Raw genomic sequence first — 23,224 nt, 5'->3', positions numbered from 1 at the left:
TGGGAGTTCAGGAACGATCGACGCCAGAGATCGGCTAGCAAACCGCTCCGCACAACTCCAGCCGAGGCAGCGAGACTGTTTTGACTGGAGCTACACGGGTCTTAGCCGTTAATAAATGGACGTCTACTTGATCGCCGTACCGAACCCGCACATATAGGGCTGCTCCATACGCTTTCTGTGACGCGTCACAGAAGCCATGAAGCTCCCACGAGAGCTTATCGCTGGTGTTTAGCCAACGAGGAATGCGGAGTCGACTGAGGCCTGGGTAATCCTGCAGGAATTCGTGCCATTGCTGCAGCAGGAGAGGCGCAGAACATCATCCCAGCCCAGTTCGGTAAGCCAGATTTGTTGCATGAATATCTTCGCTCGGATGACAAATGGGGCTAGCCAACCAGCGGGGTCAAAGAGTTTAGCGATATGGGACAGAACCTGCCTCTTGGTGATCGACTCCTTCAAGTGGGGGTCCGCTACGGTGAAGAAGAAGACGTCCTCGGCAGCTTGCCAGCGGATGCCCAAGGTTTTTGCAGTGCTCGCGTCTTCCAGCTCGAGAAAGTCCTCTCGCAGCAGGTGCTCTCTCGGAATGGCTTGAAGTACTTCCTTCTTATTGGAAGTCCACTTCCGAAGCGGGAAGCCCGCAGATTGGAGGGCCGCTTGAAGCTCTCGTATGGCGAGACGGGCGTCGCTTCAGTGTGAGCGCCGGCAAGGACATCATAAACATACATGTAGTTCCGAAGGATTTCGCTCGCCTGAGGATACATCGCTTGCACGTCTTGTGCCAGTTGTAAAAGGACTCGGATCGCCAAGAATGGCGCGCAGTTAACCCCAAACGTGACAGTTTGTAACTCATAATCCTGAATATTGCCGCAGCGGTCTCGGTAGAGGATTCGCTGAAAGGGGGTATGCCTGGGGTCGACTCGGATTTGTCGATACATCTGCGTTACGTCGGCGTTGAAAACGACGTTGAATCGGCCCCAGAGTCGATCAACGCCCGAATATGGTGATCCACACCACGATGGTGCAGAGTGACAATCGCAGTGCCTAAAAGGCCTCTGCCTGGGGTAGATGCAAAATAACTTTGAGATTTGTGAGCTGGTTGCTCGTGGACGGACGCTCTGTGGCGCTGGATGGTGGGACTTGCGCAGCGGACGGCGAGGGACGGACACATCACTAGGATGCAACAGCGTATGATGACGTTCCTTGCAGGTATGGCAATTATGCGCACTGGAGCAGCCCTTCACTTGATGACCGCGGGCAAAACAGTTCAGACAAAGTCCCTGCTGTCTAATGGTTTCCAGCTGCCTCTGAACAGGCATATCAAGAAAACTAGAGCCGTATTGGGTGATTCTCCCGATGGCACAGCTTACAAGAAGCCGGTTTGAGCTGGGCTTTCGCGGGGAACGCTTGGACCTTCATCGTTGCAGAGGATTTGCGGGGGCCAATGGGATGGCTTGCACACTTGGGCCGACTTATGTTCTTCGGTGGCATCCAGGACACGATACCGATCGGTAAGAAATTGGTTCAAATCGGACCAAGTTGAGACGACAGTCTTATTTGGCACTGATTGCTCCCACAGAAGGATTGTGGCCTTCGGCAATTTGCTAGTGCAGATGGCGATAAGTAAGACATCCCAATTCTCCGTACTAACACCCGAACGCTCAAGCGCGGTAAGACACCCTTGAAACGCAGTCTGCAGCTCTCGCAAGGATTTCCCGACTCGTGCCACCGCGAGAATCTGAAGGAGTTGTCTGGCTTGAGTCATGACAAGCAGACGGCTATTTTCGTACCGTGCGGTGAGGTTCTCCCACGCGGCCTGGAAACCCTCATTCGTCAGGGGGACTTAGCTACGATGGTTCTCGCTTCCCCTCGCGTCTTGGTGTTCATGTGATAGAGCTTCTCCACTTGTGACAAGTACGGGTTGCCGATATAAATGGCGGCGAACAAATCGCGGAATGTGGGCTATGCTAGGCTGTCGCCATCAAATGTCTCCACCTCACACGGAGGAACTCTATGCCCCGCCGGCCTCGACGGAGCGGTTGGCTGACGCATAAGACTCGTCATCTGTGCCGAGAGCTGTTCGATGCGTTCTCCGAACAACGTCCCGCATCGCACGTATTCGTGCTTCGCCTTGATGCGGCTTATGTTTGCCAAGCTTTCCTCGTCGGTTTGGACTGTCAAGGCCTTGTGACAACGGGAGTATTCCATCTCGACAGTTGACCAAAGGGATTTGAGCTGCTCTAAGTGCATTTTAATGGAAAACAAGGGCACTTCAGAAGTTAGTGCTTCACTCTCCGAGCTTCGAACAGAGTCAATGCGTCGCACGCCAGAATGAAATCGGAGAGGGACATTTGGAGTGTTCTCTGCGCTGTTGTGATACGGATCGGGTGACGGGAGCGTCAGAACAGTGCGTCACAACAACGTGCGGGATCTGGGTCTGGGTTGAAAGCTTGGAACGACCTTTGTGTTTACTCGAGTCTTTAACCGAGAATCTGGACCCTGAGGGAGGCTGGACGAAGACGGACGGGATCTTGGGGATTCGCTGCGGCTGCGAACAGACGATAACTTGCGCGAAATATCCGTACGCTTCACGATCGCCGGAGTTATCGGAGGCCGAACCTTCTCCGGAGTTGCAGAGGGAGACGAAAGACCGTTAGACTTCGGCGCAGTCTTGGACGGCTCCGTGGACATACTCAGGGGACGACCTTACCGTCGAACACCGAGTTTGTGGGTTTTTTTTTTGTTTTGGAAAAAACCACAGGAAATGAGAAGTGGACTGTATGAGGACGCAAGAGCTTTCTCACTGTGCACCGCAGGATTGCGGGAGAATTATCTCGCGTGTGGCTCGGAAACGGAGCCCTTTTAATGGGGATAGATGCGGAACAATATACGAACGCACGAGTGCGGATCAAAACTAGCACGTAGACAAAGCTAAATGATTACAAAACAAGTTTGTATGGATTCGTAAGTAACGCTGGGAGTACGTATAAAACAAAACACGGAGGAAATATATAAATAAAGATGTATAGGATAAAAGAAAATACGTTTTTGTATAAATCTGGATCTGGATATATATATGTGCGCAAATACTGGCCGGAAAAAATATATTATAATTTTGAATATGATGGATATATAAATATGGGCCCGATAGTGCTGGAAAAAATATATATATGTATTTATTTATAAATATAGGCGGATATATATATGAGCGCAAAAGGCTGGCCGGAAAAAATATATATATAATTTTTAAATATGAACGGATATATAAATATGGGCCCGATAGTGCTGGAAAAAATATATATGTATTTATTTATAAATATGGGCGGATATATATATGTGCGCAAAATACTGGCCGGAAAAAATTATATATATATAATTTATAAATATGGACGGATATATAAATATGGGCCCGATAGTGCTGGAAAAAATATATATGTTTTATTTATAAATATGGGCGGATATATAAATATGGGCCCGATAGTGCTGGAAAAAATATAAATGTATTTATTTATAAATATGGGCGGATACATATATGAGCGCAAAAAGTTGGCCGGCAAAATTATATAAATAATTTATAAATATGGACGGATATATAAATGTGGGCACGATACTGCTGGAAAAAATATATATGTATTTATTTATAAATATGGGCGGATATATAATTAGGCGAAAAAAGGGAATCGGAAATAATGTGATTTGAATTTGGGACGCTTGAGCCGCCTATCGATATCACGACTCGACTCACGTGTCACCACTACTCCGAAAACAGCTGTCGGCCGCTGTTTATATTTTGATTTTGTTGTTTAATTATGTTAATAATTTTTTTTTGTGATTGTGCGGAAAAAACCAAGAACAAAAGAACGCTTTTACACACTGCGAGTGTTGGGCGCGAAACAAAACAAACGATCAATGCATATGGACAAATGCTTTGATCTATGTATGTACGTACATGCATAAGTACACAGGTGAGTATATAGATATGTGTGCACACGCGTTGTTCACAACAAAAATAACGTAAGTAATTGTCATTTAATTGGAGGTGGGGCGGTGTTAAATCAATGCGCGACACCGAAATGGATTATGTGTTGTGGATATGTACATATGTGCAATGTATGACTATGTAAGTATGTATGTACATATGTAAGCAAGTGCACCGGTTTCCAAAGATGCGCGTGAGGAATTAATTTCGCACCTAATTCGAACGCGCAAGAAATCGCGGTGCATTCGTTAAGTGCTATTAAAAAAAAAACAATATTTTTTTGCCTTTTGTGTTGTGTGAAGGGATTATATGTACATGGATATGTACATATGCGCGTACATCAACAGATGACGATGTATGTATGTACGTAGATACGCGCGTGCGGAAATTAGTTTGGCATTAAAAATAATTATTCCAACACATAAGAAAACGCGGTGAACACTTTGATTATTATTTTTTTCCTATTTTTTATAACACTTTAATTTCTTTTTGTTTTTTAAACTTTTACGCGGACTTGACAAACAGCTGTGGAAATTACATGTACATGTGAATGCATATGTAAAAAAAGTGGATTTGGACAAGTGCGAGGAAAAACATAAATAAAAATGGATAATCGTGGAATGTAAAACGAGAGCGTTGGACAAACACGCTAAGGATTAGGAACTACCATGTAACCTTGGAACAGGTCAGGTATGTACATACAATATGTAAAAGTGTGTAGGTCGCTATGGAGAAGCGGGAAAACCTCACACTTTTATTAGTATGTAGGGGCAAATGAAATGAATAATAAAATTTTGGTACTTATCAGGAATTCCGCCGATGCAAGCTGGAGGAGCGGAAGGATATCCGGCTCGAAGGACCAATGTTTGTGGAGGGGCGGAAGGACCCGACTAAACCTGAAATGGTTGGCGGGTGCCAATATCTTCAGGGGCTCGTACGTGAGTAGAGTGATTAAAACGCGCGAAAAACTTCGTTTTAATTAATGATGATTTATTGAATTCACTAGGTATACCGACACACACACGAAATGGTTCGGTTTAAAACAGATTGACAATTCGAGAAAAATATACAGGAGATGAACGGGTGTTCGGGTGAAAATCTCGATTCGTAATAAATGGCGATGCCCATTGGAAAAAACCAAGTCACCCCTCCTGGTGTGACCGTAGATGCCGAGGATCAAAAAACCCTCCTCACTCCTCACTGCTCACTGCTCTTCGCCGCTCACTGCTGTTCACCCGGTGGCGTGAAAATCCTGTCGTTTTCAGATCATGCTGCTGTGATAGAATTCTCGCTTCATTATCTGTGGTGTAGTGACCGGATTTTCCTCTAAAATATTTAACTTTCTAAAGGAAGAAATTTTTTTTTTTAAATCAACCGCGCTTTCATAAAGAGCAAATAACAGAACGGTTACACTGATACGATCAAGGTCAACTTAATTGCAGGGTTGAGTTTTAGCTTTGTGTACAGTTAACTGATGCAGGCTCATCGCCCAATGAAAAGACGCCACGTCGCAACATTTGAGAAAAACCCGTTAGAAAGCTCTGTTCGCAAATTCTTTTGCATAAGACGCGTGCTTATTCTATTCTGTTCTGCCGAAGCGATAAGTTGCATAAATTATATAGTGATTTTTACTTAAAGAAATTTAAAGTCGTAATACCATGTGGTGGTAAACAAATAAAAAAATCAATTACCAGGCTATCTAGCCAATATCGGTGCAAAGTTGAAGACCAGTGCAGTGTCAAACCTAACCGTTCGGTTAGTTTATTAAAAGTGAAAGAGTTAAAAGGTGATATTTTTTTATATTTAAGTGATGTTATGATTGCCTGACCGGGTAAACTAAATTCATGTTTTCACAGTCCCAGACGTAACAAAGTACCGAATATCCGTACTAGCGCTAAGAGAAAGCCTAGGCCTCGGAATTTGGTGGCTGAAGTTTTCAAATTTGAGGCGACGAACGCCCAATGGTTCACATACAGTGACGTAAGGCGCTGAAGAAGGCCATGAATTAGGCCAAAAACCTAAAATCCACATACACCGTCTTGAGAGGGAGCTGCCTAGACTGCTGAAAATTAGTCGTTGTCATATGGTCACGTAAATACAATACCTCGCACATGTCGCTCGTAGGCCAAACAAAAATATGAAAATCGCCTAAATAAATAAACCCCAATGTATTTAAAGAGAGTGTTAAATTGAGTCCGTATCTCTCCTAATCTGTAAAGATTCACACTTTGTCATTCGATTGGAATCAATCATAACCTAACGTTCCTGAAGCAACGGACTTAAACCGAACAATTTAAATTTAGTTCATTTTCGCCCATTACGAGCTTTAAACTTTTTTTATAGTATTTAAGTAATTTCTAGTTAAGAATCCTACTTTAATTGTTTGTTCTAATGAAGCGATATGCGTAAGGTAACCTATGGAGTATATTTCTTTGTCAGTTATATAATTAATCTAAAACTTATTTAAAAACCACACCACAGCAAATTCAACGTCATCTTGGGCCCAACGATTACAACGAAAAACTGTGAAGTAAGCCAAAGTCGTGAGTAAAGTGTTAATCCTTTAAAATTTTTATATACATATATATATATTACATTTTAAATATCCCCATATGGTTTGATCTAGCACAACCGTTTCCTTCTTTTATATATTTAAGATATTAGTAATTTAAGTAAGTTTTTTGGATTTTAAAGTAATGAAGTTAAGTAAGGCAATTAAAACCTTGGGGTTGCAGTGGGAACCAATTAAAGACGAATTTAAGTTTAAGGTACACTGTGACGAGAACAGAAAGGTGAATAAAAGAGGTGTGCTATCCACACTAGCCAAGATTTATGATCCACTAGGTTGGCTAGCACCTGTAACGGTAATAGGCAAATTATTTATGCAGAAGTTGTGGCTAGCAGAGCAAAATTGGGATCAAGAGTTGTCCGATAACGAAACAACAGAATGGAAACCCTTCAGGGATAATTTGGTCTATCTGGAAAAAATCAGACTACCCCGATGGATCAAGACACAGCCTAATATGTTGTTACAGATTCATAGTTTTGCTGACGCTTCAGAAAAGGCATATGCTGCGGTGGTATATGCTAAAATAGGTGAGGCAGTCACCTTAATAGCCAGCAAGAACAAAGTTAATCCAATCAAAAATAGGAAGACTATTCCTAAATTGGAATTATGTGCAGCACACACAATTGCTACAAAGAGTCCAGCAATCTATTGCTGCTCCATCTGAAATATATGCTTGGAGTGATTCGACTATTACACTGGATAAAGAACGGTGCTAGTAAAGAAAAATTCGTAAGGCGTCGCATAGGGGATATCCTAAAAATCAAAGAAATAACATATCATGTAAAATCTGAAGATAACCCTGCAGACGTAGCAAGGGGTATTTATCCAAATAAGCTAAAGGATTGTGAATTGTGGTGGAATGGGCCAAAGTGGCTCGGTGAGGCAAAAAACAAATGGCCTAAACAAAAATCAGATGATGACAAGGTTATGGTAAATTCCGTACTATTAAATACAGAGAGTAAGTATTATGCAGGAGCTAATTGAAAAGTATTCCTGTATGAATAAGCTGGCCAGAATTACGGCATATGTATTAAGATTTATTAGCATTAAAAAAAGAGATAAGGTGTACCCATCATATCTAACCGTCAATGAGCTTAAGAATGCTAAAAATTTTATAATTAACACCAACAAGCATATCAATTTAGCAGAGAGATATCATGTCTTATGCAGAACAAGCAAATTGACATGAATAGCAAAATGTTGTGTTTAAATCCATTTTTGGATAACGATGGAATATTGCGCGTGGGGGGAAGATTAAGAAACGCCCTTAAAAAATATCTGAGGGAATGCGTTACTTGTGCCAGATATCGCCAAGTAACTGCGGAGCAAATTATGGGTAACCTACCCAAAAACAGCGTAACGGTGTCATCCCCATTTCATAACACGGGGATTGATTTTGCCGGTCCATATAATATAAGATGCTCAAAAAACCGGGGACAAAAAACATTCAAAGGGTACATAGCAGTATTTGTGTGCTTGTCAACTAAGGCAATTCATTTAGAAGTTGTTAGTGACTTGACAGCTGATGCCAAGACGCAAGTAAGACGGGGTAAGTGCGCTAACATATACTCCGATAATGGGACGAATTTTGTGGGAGCAGCTAGGAGACTCGATGAAGAGTTCAAAAAATCAGTTCAAGATAATGTTCAAATTGCTCCTATTCTAGATCGAGAACAGATAAGCTGGCATTTTAGCCCCCGGCAGGACCTCACTTCGGAGGTATTTGGGAAGCTGGAGTAAAATCAGTCAAGTATCATTTAAAAAGAGTAATAGGAGATAGTAACCTCACATATGAGGAACTGGCAACTTTATTGTGCCAGATAGAAGCCGTACTAAACTCAAGGCCGTTGTATACGACGGGTGAAGATATGGACAATAATGAGGTGTTAACTCCTGGTCATTTCTTGATTGGAAGACCAACATTAGAAGCAGCTGAGTCCATATCAGAAGAAAAAATTGGAAATTTAGACAGATGGAAATTAATTCAGAAAATGAAAAAGGATTTCTGGTTGAAATGGAAAGACGAATATCTATATACTCTCCAGCAAAGGAATAAGTGGCGACGAACCACAGAAAATTTAGAGAATGGACAGGTCGTACTGATTAAAGATGAGAATTGTAAGAGTGGTAAAAGTCAAATTGCAGGAAGGGTCAATTACAAGGCCTATTAGTAAAATCTGTCCACTTGTTGGGGTAAAATCATCCGAAGACGTTGAGGAGAAGCGATATCGGAAAAGTACCAGATTCTGTAATCTGTCCAAAGTAGGAACCGTAATGATGTTAGCAATGTTGGTGCTGCTTTGTCAACTTTCGAATGCAGCAAGCATTAAAGATAATCGAACAAAAATTACGGTAAAAGAACTAAACGCAACAGCCGCATTATATTTAGATCCAATGGGTGAAGTGGAAGTAGTAGCGTCCTCATGGGATCTGGTTATATACTATGACATGTCGGCCTATTTTGAAATGCGTAGTCAAGGTGACAGAATGATTCCCAAATTGAGGGATTTATGTCAAAAATTGTATAATTTCGAAGACCAGTGCCATTTTGTATTAAACAGCACGGTAAAACAAATTACGGAAATCGAAGAAAATAATAGATTGTTCATGAAACAAAATAAGCCAAGAAGCAAACGAGCACCGTTTGAATTCATGGGTTCACTGTACCATATATTATTTGGCATCATGGATGCGGATGACAGGGTGCAGATGGAAGAAAACATGAGAAGTTTACTGACAAATCAGCAAAACTTGAAACATCTAGAAGAAAAGCAGACATCGATAGTAGACTCCACGGCAAACATTCTTAAGACAACTATAGATGAAATAAATGATAATTTTCATAACATGAACAACCGAATCGAAAATATGACAGAATTACTGAAAGAAAGCTATTACGTATATAGAGAATCCATCCAGTTCTTCATGATTGTAAGGCAATTAAGTTCCGTGGTTGATGAATGTGAAAAAATTCAGACAGGAATTATAAATCTTTTAATAGACATTAACCATGGTAGGTTGAACCCTAATATTTTAAAACCAAGCCAAATGAAATTGGAAATAACAAAAATAAAGGACAAGTTGTCCGAAGCATTAGTACTACCAGGTAAAAGGACAGGTACTGAGTTAAAAGATATATATACTCTGTTGACGGCCAAGGGTATTTTCATAGATAGAAAAATAATTATAAATGCAAAAATACCACTGTTTGGTAGTCATCCGTCTTTTCTTTATAAAGTTATTCCAGTGCGTGTACGATTGAATAATAATCAAATGGTAATGGTTCATATAGATAGTCAGTACTTAATATATAATTTTGAAATAGACGCGTATCATTTAATGTCTGAATCAGCTATGCAAAAATGTCGGAACTGGCAGTCGAACAGGAGAACGTGAGAAGGAAGTTGGCCATGGAGTGGTGCCAATGATAATGCTTGTGAGCTGACACCTTTTAAACAGAATACAAAATCTAACTGCTTATACACAACGATTATTGAGACAAGATCTTACTGGGTAGAATTAGATAGCAGCAGTAGTTGGTTATTCAAGGTACCACCTAAAACTAAGGCCAGAGTCCAATGCGGTAACGAACAGCAGGAGATAAAATTCTGGTAGCTCATCATAGCGTTCAGTCAGAGTCCTACATAGCTATTAAAACTTCGCACGTAGGCGATATTAGTAACATAGCAAATATAGCTTGGAATCCAGTAGAAGCAAACATAGTAAATCATTCAGCAGAATTAGAAAAAATAGGAAGTCAATTAAAATCGTTAAAGGAACATTATATTGAATTACTAGGCTTAAATTTCCATCATGTAACTGGTCATGCTTCCTTAATGTTAGTCATCTTACTAATGATAATATTAATAATAGTTTGTTTAAGACAACTTAATAAAAATAAACGAATCCTAATCGCCCCATTTGGCGGCCCCTCGCAGAATGTTTAAGATTAAACAACGGTTTCATTTGAAATGGCTTCACCAAATCAGATGCAACAAGAAATATACAAAACGAAAACAAAAATATAACACAAAAATAAGTCATAAAGATTCATATGACAATTATTGCTTAAAAACCAAACTGAACATGCATCCACACTCTGTGGAAAACACTTAAGATTACAACAGCGGCGCGTTATTAAGTGGCCAACGCTGAGCATGAAATATAAACAATTTTCAACCCCCGAAAACATGGGTCATTAGAATAAGTATTTTTAAGAACAATTGTCGCCTCCTAGTGTTTAAGAGTTCATGTACACACAACACTTTAGTAAATAAAATCAGTTCATATTTTGAATTCAACGAATGAAGATTGGGTTATTTTCCTTCTCTCCGGGAATCCCTATTCAGCATGCATCATTAATGGAAAGAATATCCAAATTCTTTGTGAAGTGAATCCATTTACAATAAATGATTTTATATATTCACACATTAATAACTTTCCAAACAGAATAAATGTATAAAGAGAGTATTACCTCTCAAGTCAAGTAACTTGTACCTTGTGTAATTAGTTAAACTTCCAAATCATAGAAACATTTCATAAATTGCAGACTAATGTGGCCGACATGGCCAAGTTTCAAGGATAGTTGCAGGTTGCGCATTAATTAGTGAAGTGAAAGTGCTTTATAATGTGGTCAATGCCTCGCACAGCAGAGATTTTGGTTTAAATGAAGGATGCCAAACATTTAGTAGAGATTCATAAGTGTTCTAAGTTCTTCTACACTTATTAATTTGTAAGAATCAATATCACTTTGGTATGTATATAAATGGCACTTAATACTAGTGGTTGCTGTTGCTAATTATTTTTTTATTCGACTTCATTAGTTTGCAGAAACTAAGTTAGTTGTGGTTAAAACATTGTTGACTACTTAATCTGTAATTCAGATAACTGAATATTTAAGCTCCAGCACAGAAAAAGAAACGACTCTGAATTCTAATCGCTTAATGAATTTATTTACTTGCCTTTACTTTCTCCCTCACCTTTTTCGCATTGAAGTTAACTGCAGTCAGTGGCCCTGTGGCCAACCACTTGAATCTGTCCCACACAAACCGCTGGCAGCATGAACCTTTCTTATAACCCAAACTTCCCCCTTTTCGCTTCTTGGTAAACTTGCTCAGTTTGTTGTGTGATTTAATCAAAGTTTGCAGTTGGAGCCAAATCTTGCCCTAGCTAGCGAGTTGTGCATTTGCCTGGCACACCCGCACCCGGACTTGCAGTTGTGGCTGAAAAGGGAAAAGGGACAGGGAATGAGAGTTTGTAGCTGTTGTGAATTTACTTTGCACTTTCTTCCACACGGCCGAAGTTGGCAGCTGCTGCTGGATGGACTTGGTCTTGAAAGTCGGCTCTTGTTCTCGCCTGCAGGATATTTGCGTAGCTGTACCTGCAGTTAGCCCCAGCCCTCCTGTCCGCATCTCAGCTCACCACTCCCTTCATCGGTGCCATCTGCTGGGGATGCCGCTTTAAGTGCCAGCACGAGCTTAAAATGCAATAAAAACCATTAGCCAGAACGACTGCGCTCCATGACCGCGTCCAGGACCAGGACGAAGGTCTTTCGTCTATACCAAAGTGTAACAGAAGAAAGCCAGGTCAACAATCCAGGTAGAAAGGGCGGCACAGGCACCGGCAAGACAACAAAAAGCAGCAACAAAATGCGAAAGTATAGCGAAAATCAACTTAACTGAATTGAATGAAAAAGTTTTAAACTTCGGGTGCCATAAACTCTGAATGCGGTTCAATTCAATATCTTCCTGTCCAACAATGAGAACAAACCAAAGCGGGGGGGAGACGGGAATGCGATGCATTCATGGGTGTAGCAAAGGAACTGGGGTCTGAAGACTTGGACTAAATAACTTGTTTTCTGATACCAAAGTTGAGGTATATTTTAATGGAACCTTTTAGAAATTCAATTTGTTGATTATTTTTACACATTTAAAGTCTAAAATTAATATATCTATCATTATTTTTTCATTAACAAGTGCTATAACAATTATTGAACTAATTCTCTTTTAATCTTCTTTAGCTATTACTGAAGGTCCATTGGTTAGCTGTCCTAGCACTCCTAGCAGTGTTACTCCTAAAAGGCCTGTAGGTCGTAAAAACCATTCAGAATATCAAGTCTCAGAGATGGAACTTGAGTTCAAATCAAATATGTATTTGACCCCAGAAAAGTTGTAACGATCCTTTTTCGTCCTTCAGGATAATTTCAATCTTTAGGGCGAGGTTCGGCACAACAAATTTTAATTTGCGCCCCAGTGAAATCACGACACAATAATTTATGTATATATAAATGTACGTTGGAGTTTATTTCTATATTTTGGGTTTCTTTTGGTTAAATGTTTATATAAATCATATAACTGCTTCAGACTTTTGGTTAAATGTTTAGATACGATTTTACACTGATTCGGGTTGATGCTTGTATTGACTGTGTACTTGTTGTAACTGTATTTAGATTTTGTTGTTGTTTAAAGAGTCTAAAAGGTTACTCGTAAGGCCTTATAACTCGATGACTTGCTCGTACTTGTAGATTGCTAGGCGCCAAATATTCTTAAGGTTACTCGTAAGGCCAAAAGATATTTGTTGCTTCGCTTGCTGATCAGGACTCGATGACTTGATTGCTTGATCTCGACTCGACGACTTGATAAATGCCCTGACTTGCTGCTCCAGAATCACTTGGTGTGATACCGCTATACAGCCGGTGATTTTCCATCGGCCCATCGCTTTCATTTACGCTGTTGCTATGCGTGGTGAAAGTCCAGTACAAGTCCTTTGCGCAGCCGCATCCACTTTCTGGCTGCTGCGCGCCCATTTAATTCCTGTCCTTGTTCCTCCGCTCTGCCCAAATAGCGCCTCTGTTGCTATGCGGGCTTCCATCCTTTTCTGGTTTAGTTCTCTGCTCTGGTCGCATGTCCTCTCTCGTTGCTAGGCGACGCTGTTTTCTCCCATGTCCTTCTCCTTGTGGGCTTGTTCTCTCGAATTTGTTTGCATGGTTGCTCTTCTATATGGCCGTTTACTTTATGTGAGCAACATATTGATTTTTGTTTATTTGGCCGTTTACTTTATGTGAGCATCATATTGATTTTTGTTAATTTGGATTTAGTTAATTTACTTCGATATTAACTCAAATCATTTGTCTACGTCATCCATACGTTATTCGCCTCGTAGACAGCGCTTCCCCAATACCCCAATCCCCCTTTCTTCGGCTTGCACATACCCCCCTTTGCCCATCGAACTTTATCGACGATATTGGCTTTGCTTGATATGCACACGCTTTGTTACGCAGCTACACGCAGAAAAATTAATGCTTCACTTTCTTACATGGCAACTTTAAAAATATTTTGCCATTATTTATATTTTGACCCTATAGGGTAAAAAGTATATTATAATATAAGCGAACATGCATAATGTAATATAAATGTAAGACATACATGTATGCACATATATGTAAATTATTTATTTCCACTTTTCCCTCTGACGGCAGTTGTGACGTCACCAGTGTAGCGGCGGGTAGACTTGTATATCAAAATGATTATGGTGGAGGACTTGACTTCGTCCTCTTGCTGAACGGTTGGCCTTGTGGCTCAACGGTCGTCTGACAGAAACTGATTATAAGAATGGAATGAAATAAAGGCTAAAGCTAAGTACATAAAACAGGAAATACGAATCTACACAAAATACATAAGAAGTACATAGAAAATCATGCGACGGGCTTGTGGTCAGCAAAGCCGACTCAGCATATTCCCAACAAGAACTCAACGCTTGCGACACAACTAAAACGGCTGGCCGTTGCTTCGGCCAATGCTATTTTGATTACGTTGCATTTGTATCGCGCGGGTTGCTTGAAATCATTGCGAGGGCCGTTCGTTGACTTGGCTGTTAACTAGTCCCCCCTTAAGTTTGTTGCCGTCCTCGGTGACACTTAGTTCATTTACCACAGCCTGCAGCTTGAGGGAGTATCTTCTCCGGTACCAGTACTGGTAGATTATGCCAATGCAGCCAATGGTGAGGCTGAGGGTTATACCGACTATGAACCAAACTCGCGAGACCCCTCCGGAATCCACGTCGTCTCTTAGTTGTCGAATTACGTGCAAATTATGTTCATTCATTCTTTGTAGCAATGGTAGGCTAAGAACTTGGTCGTGTCCTGTAATATTCAGCAATTGTGATGCTGCGATGCCTGGACTTTTCTTCACAACACCGTTGTAGTTAATGTATGTGGTATCGTTTATGGTCGCGATTACCTCTGACTGTCATCAGTGGGCCGTCATCTATTCTTATTCCTGCTGGTATCTCATTGACGATGATTATCCCTTCGTCGACTACGGTAACTGGTTCCAGGTGGCTTGGCTGTGTGTGGCATGCTGCTAAACTTCCAGAGTGTAATCTGCTGGCGCAAGTGTCATTAGCCGACTTCTTGCAGAACGTCGCATAGTTGGTTGTAGCGCACTCTGTTACTGCTTGAACTCCATCGTTGCATTCAGCTACTACGTTATCATGTACTTGCAGAACAGTGTTATTGTGGGCAACAGGGAATATCATAACCTTCTTACAAATAGTCTTAACATTAGGGTAATTAATTATTGTGTGGATTACGCTATCTGATTGAAATATTTTTATTTTTGATACTGCCATTAAACTAACTATTGGGACTTCTGTGAGCTGTTTGGTAAAAATGGATTTCAAATCTTCGTGGTCGAGAATTGCTGGGTTTATGATGTTAGATTTGGCAAGCGTTATAGTGAGCATAAGGTTTTGGATTTCGGTGGATAACATTCTATTGCGCGCAAGTAAGGTTTCATACAAATGAGGGGAGTCTACAAACTCGCCTTTCTTTTCTTTACTGTATCAGTTAATAGGTTGATTTGTTTTTGCGCTTCAGTGATTACTATTACTTGTCTGTTGTTTTATTCTAGGAGATCGGCTTCGGTAATCTTAATCCTTTCTAAGTCTGACGCATCGGGCGTGCCTGCGACGACTTTTAACGCTGTTCCTAAAAAGTCTAAACTTCTGGCCATTCTATGGTGTACCGTTAAGCTAGAAAAAATACTCTGGATATGATCGATATCTACATCTAACAATTTTCCAATATGTGACTGAGGGAAAAGTTCTGACAATTTTGTTGCATTATCTATCATGCTCGCGAAATTGGATAAATTTGTAGAGTGTTTTACGTAATTATGTTGTTCCCATACGAAGACGTTGCCATCCAACACAGGAATATAGCTTGCGTGCGAGAAATCGGTGAGAAGTGCGCGAGTTGTGGCCAAAAGTATTAGGGTTACTCCGACGAACCTGAATGAAACGATTAGACTCAATTTTAGTAGCTTTCTGTAATAATCTTATGTGGTATGACCTATGTTTACCTCACATTCTCCTTATGGACCACCCTCCCCTTAACAAGTACAGACGTTCCCAGGTCTGCTTGAATGGCGCCCTCCGTGCACAAGGGGGATAGTTTGTTACCTAATCTTCTGTTATTTTTGAGGTAAACTTTCTCACCTACATCAAACACCCTGTTTTGTCTGTTTGGGTTGTATCTGGCTAATTGGTCTTGTTGGGCTTTTATTAAACGACTTTTGATTTCTTGCTTAGTTTCATCTGGTATAGAGTGGATTACATCGAGTGGCTTATGTCCTGTTACTGAGTGTATAGTTTTATTATATTCTATCGTTGCTCTCATGATAGCTTGAACTGTATCGCTAATTTTTTTGTCCAATTTTAAACACCTGGCAATTTCTATTAATGTACTGTGGAAGCGCTCCACTTGCCCATTGGAGCAGCTATGTAGTGGGGGGGCGTTCACCACGTCGATGTTAAACTGATTCTTCAACAATGAAGCGATCGTTTCGGAGTTAAACGATGGTTCATTATCGCAATAAATAGTTTTTGTGTCCGGAAAGGTATTAATTATCAGTAAAATGGGGTTGACAATATCGGTTATTGCTCGAGAAGCTAAAGGTTGGACAACGGTGAATTTGGAAAATTTATCAATACAAGTTAGGAAAAGCTTCTGATCGGTAGAAAATATGTCAATGTGTAACATTTCTCCAGCAAATGAGGGAATTGGCGTCTCCCCGAGTTCTTGTTTTTTGGGGTGCCTGTTGTACTTGGCAATAGCACAGACTTTACAATTCAGTACAACCTCGTTGGCCAGTTTAGTCATTTTTGGGAAGTAGTAGTCTCGAAGTATTTGTTTTACATTTTCTTGTGCCGCTCTATGCGCACGATTATGTTCGGTGTTGACTATTTCTACCTGTTCGTCTTTGTTAGTGATATCCGACACCATCTTTTTGCAGTGCCAGAACTTGGTTGTCGGGAACAGTGCAACTAGCTCATGTTGGAATGCAGCTAGAGTTGGGAGGTCGCAATAAAACGCGTTTACGACGTCGGGGTTTACAGCAAGTTTTAAAGTTTTTATAAGATCGGTCTTATCTATAAATTGAATTACGTGACGGGTCGTTTTGCCAAACAAAATAAATTTTCTATGCATTGAATAACGTGATTTCTCCAAAGCTATTTGATTTCTGTAGCAATTCAATGGTTATCGGCAGTTTCTATAGTGTATGTAAGGGATATCTCACTGTGAACAGTGGCTATGTCTGACTGCGCTCCGTCTTGGAGAGCGTTAAGCTCTTGCCTAGATAAGGCATCTGCGACAAAATTTTCCTTCCCTGGCTTATAGTGCAACTGGGCGTTATATTGTTCGATAAACGCCTTCCACCTCTTGATTTTCGCATTCGTGTTTTTCTCAGACACTGCGAATGTGAGCGGTTGATGATCTGTAAAAATATGCAACTCTTTTGTACCGTAAAGATAATTCTGTAGTTTGCCGAGAGCCCACACAATTGCTAACAACTCTCTTTCGTTGGTAGCATAATGAGTTTCGCACGTTTTTAGCGTTCGGGAGATCATGGTCATTGGTCTCCCACCTTGAGACAACACTGCTCCAAGGCCAATCGCAGACGCGTCCGTAGTCAAGTTAAAAGGTTTTTTCAAGTCAGGGTACATAAGCATAACGTCTTCCGATGCTAGTATGTTTCTCAAACGGTTAAAGGCGTCGCGCTGGATTCGTCGAATTCGACTGTTACTTTTCTAGACATGTGTTTGCTTACAGTGCCATTTTCGCCTTTGAGTATATTAGTCAAAGGTCTTGCTATGGATGCAAAATCTTTGATAAACACCCTATAGTAGCTGGCTAGGCCTAGAAAGATCTCAGAGAATATAAATTTTTTGGCTCAGGGTACTCTTGGATCGCTTTGACCTTTTCTGGGTCTGTCTTTGCTCCCTCGCTAGTAACAATAAAACCTAAGTATTCAACACTTTCTTTGAAAAACCTTGTCTTTTCTTTAGAGACCCTCATGTCGCCAGGTAAATCTGGTGGTACCCGTATTTAAGATCTAAGGTTGTGAAAAACTTAGCTTTTCCGAGGTTAGCTAAAATCAGTTGGATACTTGGCATCGGATAACGGTCGCCGACGGTTTTCTCATTTAACTTCCTAAAGTCAATGACAAGCCGCTTGTTCTTATTACCGTTGGCGTCTGTCCCCTTCTTATCAACAACCCAGGCCGGGCTGTTATACGCAGATCTTGATGGCCTTATGATGCCATCTTTTAGCAGCTGTGCGACTTCGTTGTTTACAAAATCTGACACGCCTACCGGGTACGGATAGAGCTTTGAATATATCTCCTTATTATCTACAGTTCGGATTCTAGCAACGACTGAAGTATTATAAGGCAGCGCCTCGTTAGGGGTCGCGAATGCACTAATTCTTTTTAGTATCATTTTCTTAAATTCGGCTCTTACAGAATCTGGGACTACGATAACATCGACACGTGTAAAGTTCACATTATCGCACGGATGGTGTTTGAGTACCTCCGAAGTATTACCGTAGTTTATAGTATTTTCCCTTAGGTCCATGGTTACCCCCGCCTGCGTGAGCAGATCGAAGCCTATTATTGCGTCAAAGGTGTCCAGGGTATCTAATAAGAAAAACGTGGCAACCTTCCCAAAAATTACCATTGAACATTTTTGCTGGATTTTACTGGACCCATGAATGGAGTTCACAGTAAATGGGGTTCCGACGGGTGTTACGTTTTTTAACTCCTTTACGGGTTTATCGTAATTTTTTGCCGCCCCAGTGTCGACAAGGATCTTTAATGAGCCCCGTCTTGTGTAGACTGGCCCTGTGGCTTTCCCCACTTGGTGTTATGTCTTAACCTGGACATCGAAGGATCAACGTCCATGGGTTGAGCCTGATTTCTTAACTGTGCCTCTTTGTCCTTCGACGAGGTTTTAGGGTCAGCCTGTTGTGCCCTGTTCTGTCCTTGATTCCCAACAAAATGTGGGTTTCTTTCCTGGCTCCTACCTTGTTTAGCCTGGTTACGACTGCCAAACTTATTATTGTCGCTGTTATGATTTCTCTCTTCTATTACTTTGGCAAACGATGCAGCAAATGCACTCCTTTCAATGTATTTTCAGCCTCACGGGCCACTGCTAGTGCGGATGGTAAATCCTTGGGCTTCGCTGGGATCACCAAGGATTTTAGGGACCTCTTGTGTCCTGCCATGAAGGCATGTAATGCGTCGTCTCTAATTTCTGCACAAAGAATGGACGCAGCCTGTTCGTCATGTGTCATTACTATCTTATTTGTCACGAGAGTAAGCTTCTTTTCTACCTCATCGTAATAATTCATTAGGCTTAGGTCACCCTGCCTTACTAGTTCGAGTTGCTGTCTTAGTACGCGTAAGGACGTTTTGTCTGCGTATGTGCAGTCCAGTCTGGCAATAATGGCGTCGAAATTAAGCACTGTGTTGTGCGACGTAAGGATTGCTCGAGCCGGCCCAGTGATTTTATTTTTAAAAATGGCCACAGCCTCGTAATGCGCCTCACAGCCTACGTATCTTCTGAAAATTTCATATGCGTCTGTAGCCGCTTGTCGCCAAGACACGTACTCCTCATGATTTCCATCAAAGCTAGGCACTGACTTTACAATGTCTAACTTAACTTCACACTTCACGCTAGGGTCAATTGTCACTCTCTGATATACCTCAACCTGTGGGGTCTCTATCCTTAAAGCAGTAACTTGCCCTCTAATGGTCTCGAGTTCCGTTCGGAACTGTCTTGCAGTCTCCTCTCTTGTTCTAAGAGTGCACTGTTAACAGCACCTTCCACTAACGCTTTTAGCAGAGCCGGTTCCATTTCTAATTGATTGTTGACTTCTGGCCTAAATCCTATTTCTTGTTCTTCGTCACTGTCGTACTCTACCATTATATTTCTATAAGCCCAAGTCATGAGCAACCAACGAAGCGCAAAATATTTATTTATTTTCTTGTTTTTTTTCTTTTTTATTTATTTAAAAAAAAAAAAACGCACTTGCATGTCAACAATATCACAATTAACCTGTACCGCAATGCACAATTTCGCGCTGCCAATTCACTCACAAATTCTTTACTTTTTATTTTTATATTTTTTTAAATTTTCATAAAATTTTTTCAATTTTTACCAAACATTCACTTACATGTTTTTGTTTAGGGCCATGGTATTCCTATATAATAGTATATGGTAGTATATGGTATTCCAATATCGTAAGATTAACGGATTCCAGTATAAAGCTTGTTGGGCGCCAATTATTTATTTCCACTTTTCCCTCTGACGGCAGTTGTGACGTCACCAGTGTAGCGGCGGGTAGAGTTGTATATCAAAATGATTATGGTGGAGGACTTGACTTCGTCCTCTTGCTGAACGGTTGGCCTTGTGGCTCAACGGTGTATTAATAAGCAAATAGTTAGCAATATCAGGTTTTAGCCACGTCTCTGTGAAAGCTAGAATGTTATGCTCAAAAGAAAGACTATCTACATAGAGATTAGGAAGTTTAGATTTCAGTCCTCACCCAGGTTAAGGGACGAAGCTAGTTTTTTGACACACCAGCAGATGCTGATGTGGCAGGAATAGTATTAGTTGTTGTTGTAGGCAAGCGAATCGTTGCCGATTTTTTTTTTACAGTATTTTACTATTATATGTTTAGGCCAAAAATCTTCTCGACATATAGTGTCGAAGATATTGGCAGAAACACTAATTTTAAAGGACGAAATGTCCCGAGAATAAGAAAATTTAAACTTCTCCACCGCAATATTCGAGACGTTAACTTTCTTCCGAATATAGGCTATTACATCATCAGATGTGACAACAGGGTCTAGCCTAGAAACAAATATATGTTTCTTTGGTGGTATGCCAACGAAGGCCGCGGTCCCGAAGCGTCAGCCGCAGCAGTAACGTTGGACAAGTCACCCACTGCAGCAGTCAACTTGTTTACGGGCCCTCGATACTTTTAGAACTATCGGCAATTTCCATTGGAATGGGTAATTGCCCAGACACATCGGACACTACAATAGGCATCGTTTTTAAGAGATCATTCCCAGGTGATACCGGTAATTCATTACTAATAGCATTCACAACCGGGCTCTTAAACGATATCAATTGCTGTACATTAGGAGTGGACGGTGCATGAGACCGGTCGGGACGATAAGAGACGCTGGCGGATCTACAGATACAGAAACACCCCAAGGACTGGTCCTTTTACGTTTCGGAGACTCATTCATAAGCGATAAACTTCTGAACTGAGTCTCCACCGCAGTAAACTCCGCTTGGAGTTTATTAAAACCTGCCCTTAAAGTGTCAAAACTATCTCTAGTCCGCCTCATGAAAGAGCGCATCTCATTCTCGACCTCCCGGCAAGCATCACATCCATATTTTAAGCCACCACCTTTAGCAATAGACTCCTTGATTCTGCCTGTGTAACCTGCACACTTAACGTGAACCGCATTGTCACACAACCAACAAAGAATATAATCATGGGAGTCAACCGCATTAGTGGCAACTATGCAATTATTTTTTGAGCAGACAACCATTTTATCAAAAGTTTAATTTAATTACAAAAGGAAATACAAAAAAATAAAAAATAAAAATTCTAAAGGTAAAAAAATCTGTGTATAAGAATATACTGACCAGTTCTGACACAAGGGTTAATGTGCAGAGTAAGCCTTCACAACTAAAGAATAAAAAGAAATGAAAACACAAAAACAAAAACACGTATCACAGAGTCGCGGGTAGGCAAAAGACGAGAGCGCAAATCAATCAAGAATAGGAAAGAGCGGGAGAGCGCGTCAAATTGAACACATGCAACAACAATTTGTACGCAAGAGCGCGAGAGTTAGTTAAAACGGTAAAGACACAAAAGCAAAAGAGATAAACAAAACAACAATACCGCTAATGCAAGTATTGTTGTAAGTTTTGATTTTATTTAAATACGAATCTACACAAAATACATAAGAAGTACATAGAAAATCATGCGACGGGCTTGTGGTCAGCAAAGCCGACTCAGCATATTCCCAACAAGAACTCAACGCTTGCGACACAACTAAAACGGCTGGCCGTTGCTTCGGCCAATGCTATTTTGATTACGTTGCATTTGTATCGCGCGGGTTGCTCGAATCATTGCGAGGGCCGTTCGTTGACTTGGCTGTTAACTTGTATAGTATGAAAAATATATATAATAGCCGATACAAAATATGCATTTTTATAACATTTAGGTAAAAGCAACCCAAGACTCATGACTGTACTTTGTTTTTTGGGGCGATTCGGTAAAAAAGGGTTGTGGGAAAATTCCGCTTGGCATACTCAAATATTTCCTATTGCAGGTAGCGGCCGTCGGAATTATTCTTTTTCACTTGCAGTTTAATTTTTTTATTCGTTTCTTCACATACGATTCGCGCAGTGTAAAGCAGCTTACGCACACAAGCAAGCGCACGCATACATTGACAGTTTAAGCTGGCTCTGTTTGTGCCTACCCCTGGATTGGAGCATCGAGGCCCGCTCTCTTGTGCGTATGCTCTCCAGCCGTTGATTTTTCTGCTTTCTGCCTCCCACGCATCTTCCCGCTGTGAGGAAATTGCTGGTTTGGTCGTATGTGGTCCGATCGAACTTGTTGTATCGTAACGAAATGTTGCGTGTGTTAATTGCAGCAACATGTTGCGAAGCATGATCTTTGGCAACATGTTGCCGGGCATCATGCATCCTTGGTTTTTCATTGCGTTGGTTTTACATGTTGTTGTGTGGGACATTATTGTCAAATATATGCTCCTCACAAAGTGTCAACAGTTGGCTGAGAAATTGCAGCTAACTGATCGTCAGGTAAGTTTAACTATAAGCATCAAAACAATGCATATATAAGGTAGTAATTGAATGTTTCATTTGTTGCAGCTCAAGGCCTGGTTTTCAAACCGTCGTACAAAGGTTAGAAAACTTTCCATGGCTCAGAAAGGACCCATAAAATAGGATGCGTTTCAAATCTCCAACAACGCCCGTGGCTAAAAATGGCCGAGCATATAAGATGCAGGTCAGAAATCAGTTGGGGCCATTTGAAACTCCGGTTTGCCTTCAAATTCAACAAATACATACATATATAGTTTTACATGATTTTTCTTTGTTTCCATTGCCATTTGATATCGTTCACATTCAATTACCACACAACTTTTCACATTGAACAAGAACAATTTATTTATCACGAAATTTGCATCATTAAAATGAAAGAATAATTTCCATTGAAATAATATTAATCGCATTAATTATACGCCACTTGAAGGAATTGCCAATTAATTGCTACATAATCCCACATCATGTCAATATAC

General features: G+C 40.9%; 1 long non-coding RNA gene across 1 annotated transcript; it reads left to right on the top strand.

Annotated features, from left to right (window-relative positions):
- Nucleotides 1-22,681: 22,681 nt before the first annotated feature.
- LOC124461922 lies at nucleotides 22,682-23,012 on the top strand. The gene is made up of 2 exons (XR_006955319.1): nucleotides 22,682-22,727; nucleotides 22,797-23,012. It is a non-coding gene; the product is annotated as an uncharacterized LOC124461922 (long non-coding RNA).
- The last annotated feature ends 212 nt before the right edge of the window (nucleotides 23,013-23,224 follow it).

Source organism: Drosophila willistoni, unplaced genomic scaffold, assembly GCF_018902025.1.
Source record: "Drosophila willistoni isolate 14030-0811.24 unplaced genomic scaffold, UCI_dwil_1.1 Seg741, whole genome shotgun sequence".
Classification (NCBI taxonomy): domain Eukaryota; kingdom Metazoa; phylum Arthropoda; class Insecta; order Diptera; family Drosophilidae; genus Drosophila; species Drosophila willistoni.
The sequence above is the reverse complement of the archived record's forward strand: the minus strand, read 5'-3'. Positions and strand labels throughout refer to the sequence as shown.